We start from the raw sequence: 3,989 nt of genomic DNA on the forward strand, positions 1-3,989 counted from the left end.
AATGGAAGGCTTTGAGGGGGAAGGGAGGGGGGGTTAAGGTTCGGCCATTTAGGGTGGGTTTGGGTGGGAAATTGATTTTGAATTTTGAAGGTAGGTGGAGTTTATGAGGTAGGTTTATGGGGAAGAGTGGATGGATGTGAGTGGTGAAGAGGTGATGGGAAGAGAGATTGAGGTGATTGGTGAAAGGTTTTGGGGAAGAGTGTTTATGGGATTGTGTGAAAGAGGGGTGAGAAGAAGTAAGTGAAGGTAGGTGGGGATCCTGTAGGGTCCACAGATCCTGAGGTGATCCTGTGGGATCCACAGATCCTAAGGTGTTCAAGGATTTACAACCTTACACCAAATTAGGCATGTAAAATGCCCTTGCACACAACTCTGGGCGTTCAGCGCCAGGTTGGTGCTTGTTCTAGGCGTTGAACGCCCATTTGTAGCCTATTTCTGGCGTTGAACGCCAGAACCATGCTTGTTCTGGGCGTTCAGCGCCAGCTCTCCTCCAGGGTGCATTTCTGGCGTTCAAACGCCCAGATGCTGCCCATTCCTGGCGTTCAGTGCCAGAACCATGCTCTGTTCTGGCGTTGAACGCCCAAAACATGCTTCTTACTGGCGTTTAAACGCCAGTAAGGTCTTCCTCCAGGGTGTGATTTTTCTTCTGCTGTTTTTTATTCCGTTTTCAATTTTTATATTTATTTTGTGACTCCACATGATCATGAACCTATAAAGACATATAACTAAGAAAAATATAGTTAGATAAATAAAAATTGGGTTGCCTCCCAACAAGCGCTTCTTTAATGTAAATAGCTTGACAGTGGGCTCTCATGGAGCCTCACAGGTGTACAGAGCTTTGTTAATAGGCGTCCCATTACTCATAGGATTCCTCTCAGAAGTGTACATGAACTGGTTATTAGCAACCATGTCAATGAGTTCTTGAGCTTCTGCAGGTGTTTTCTTTAGGTGAATGGATCCACCTGTAGAAGTATCCAATGACATCTTTGATAGCTCAGATAAACCATCATAGAATATATACAGGATGGTCCATTCTGAAAGTATGTCAGAAGGACACTTTTTGGTCAGCTGTTTGTATCTTTCCCAAGCTTCATAGAGGGATTCACCTTCTTTTTGTCTGAAGGTTTGAACATCAGCTCTAAGCTTGCTCAGCTTTTGAGGAGGAAAGAACTTGGCTAAGAAAGCCGTAACCAGCTTATCCCAAGAGTTCAGGCTGTCTTTGGGTTGAGAGTCCAACCATATTCTAGCTCTATCTTTTACAGCAAAAAAGAAAAGCATGAGCTTGTAGACTTCAGGATTTACTCCATTAGTCTTAACAATATCACAGATCTGCAAGAATTCAGTTAAGAACTGAAAAGGATCTTCAGATGGAAGTCCATGAAACTTGCAGTTCTGCTGCATTAGAGAAACTAACTGAGGTTTCAGCTCAAAATTGTTTGCTCCAATGGTAGGAATGGAGATGCTTCTTCCATGTAAATTGGAATTAGGTGCAGTAAAGTCACCAAGCATCCTCCTTGCATTATTATTATTTTCGGCTGCCATCTCCTCTTCTTGTTCGAAAATTTCTGAAAGGTTATCTCTGGATTGTTGTATTTTAGCTTCTCTTAGTTTTCTCGTCAGAGTCCTTTCAGGTTCTGGATCTGCTTCAACAAGAATATTCTTGTCCTTGCTCCTGCTCATATGACAAAGAAGAGGGCACAGAAAAAAAAATAATAATAATAATATGGATCCTTTATACCACAGTATAGAGGTCCTTGTGTTAGTAGAAGAAAAGAAGAAGAAAATCTGAACTCAGAGAGAGAGAGAGGGTTCGGATTTTTGGTGATGTGAGAAAGAGATGTTAGTAGATGAATAAATAAATAGAAGGAGATGAGAGAGAAGGAATTTTCAAAAATAATTTTTGAAAAAGAGTTAATGATTTTCGAAAATAGTTTTTGAAAAATGTTAGTAATTTTCGAAAATTAAGATTTAAAAATTAAAATAATTAGTTAATTAAAAAGAATTTTTTTGAAAAAGAGGGAAGATATTTTCGAAAATTAGAGAGAGAGAGAGTTAGTTAGGTAGTTTTGAAAAAGATAAGAAACAAACAAAAAGTTAGTTAGTTAGTTGAAACAAATTTTGAAAAAGATAAGAAGTTAGGAGGTTAGAAAAGATATTTTGAAATCAAATTTTTGAAAAAGGTAAAATAAGAAGATATTTTTGAAAACATATGATTGAAATTAGTTTAAAAAAAAAGATTTGATTTTTAAAATCACAATTAATGACTTGATTCACAAGAAATCATAAAATATGATTCTAGAATTTAAAGTTTGAATCTTTCTTAACAAGCAAGTAACAAACTTGAAATTTTTGAATTAAAATATTAATTGATGATGTTATTTTTGAAAATTATGATATAAAATTAAGAAAAAGATTTTTGAAAAATATTTTTATAATTTTCGAAAATAACTAAGAAAAATGAAAAAGATTTGTTTTTTGAAAAAAGGTTTTGAAAAAGATAGGATTTTTAAATTGAAAATTTGATTTGACTCATAAAAACAACTAGATTTTAAAAATTTTTGAAAAAGTCAAATCTAATTTTCGAAATTTATGAGAAGAAAAAGGGAAAGATATTTTTTTTATTTTTGAATTTTTATGATGAGAGAGAAAAACAAAAAAAATGATGCAATGCATGAAAGTTATGGATTAAAATAATGAATGCATGCAAGAATGCTATGAATGTCAAGATGAACACCAAGAACACTATGAAGATCATGATGAACATCAAGAACACAGTTTTGAAAAATTTTTAATGCAAAGAAAGCATGCAAGACACCAAACTTAGAATTCTTTAATGCTTAGACATAAAGAATTCAGGAATGCATATGAAAAACAAGAAAAGACACAAAACATGCAAATGCAAAGATCAAATAAGAAGACTTACCAAGAACAACTTGAAGATCATGAAGGACACTATGAATGCATGAATTTTTTTTCGAAAAATGCAAGATGAACATGCAATTGACACCAAACTTATAACATGACTCAAGACTCAAACAAGAAATACAAAAAATATTTTTGATTTTTATAATTTTCTAATTTTTTTGGATTTTTGTATATTTTTTTTTTCGAAAATCATTTTGAAAAAAAAAAGAAAAAATAAGGATTCCAAAATTTTTAATATGAATTCCAGGAATCTTATGCTCTTTAAACTAAAGAAACTAACCAGCAAGTGCACTGGGTCGTCCAAGTAATACCTTACGTGAGTAAGGGTCGAATCCTACGGAGATTGTTGGTATGAAGCAAGCTATGGTCACCTTGTAAATCTCAGTCAGGCGGATATAAAATAGTTATGTAGTTTTTGAAATGTAGTAATAGAAGAAGGATAGAAATACTTATGTAAATCATTAGTGAGAATTTCAGATAAGCGTATGGAGATGCAATCGTTCCTCTGGACCTCCGCTTTCCTGCTGTCTTCATCCAATCAGTCCTACTCCTTTCTATGGCTGGCTTTATGCAAGGGTATCACCGTTGTCAGTGGCTACATCCCCTCCTCTTGTGAAAATGGTCCAAGATGCCCTGTCACGACACGGCTAATCATCTGAGGTTCCCGATCATGCTGGAATAGGATTTACCCTTCTTTTGCGCCTGTCACTACGCCCAACACTCGCGAGTTTGAAGCTCGTCACAGTCATTTAATCATTGAATCCTACTCGGAATACCACAGACAAGGTTTAGACTTTCCAGACTCTCTTGAATGCCGCCATCATTCTAGCTTACACCACGAAGATTTCGATTAAGAGATCTAAGAGACACTCATTCAATCTAAGGTAGAACGGAAGTGGTTGTCAGGCATGCGTTCATAGGGAATGAAGATGATTTTCACGTTCATCACATTCAGGTTGAAAAGTGAATGAATATCTTAGAAGCGAAATAAGATAAATTGAATAGAAAACAGTAGTACTTTGCATTAATCTTTGAGGAACAGCAGAGCTCCACACCTTAATCTA

This window comes from Arachis ipaensis, chromosome B08 (assembly GCF_000816755.2).
Source record: "Arachis ipaensis cultivar K30076 chromosome B08, Araip1.1, whole genome shotgun sequence".
Taxonomy (NCBI): domain Eukaryota; kingdom Viridiplantae; phylum Streptophyta; class Magnoliopsida; order Fabales; family Fabaceae; genus Arachis; species Arachis ipaensis.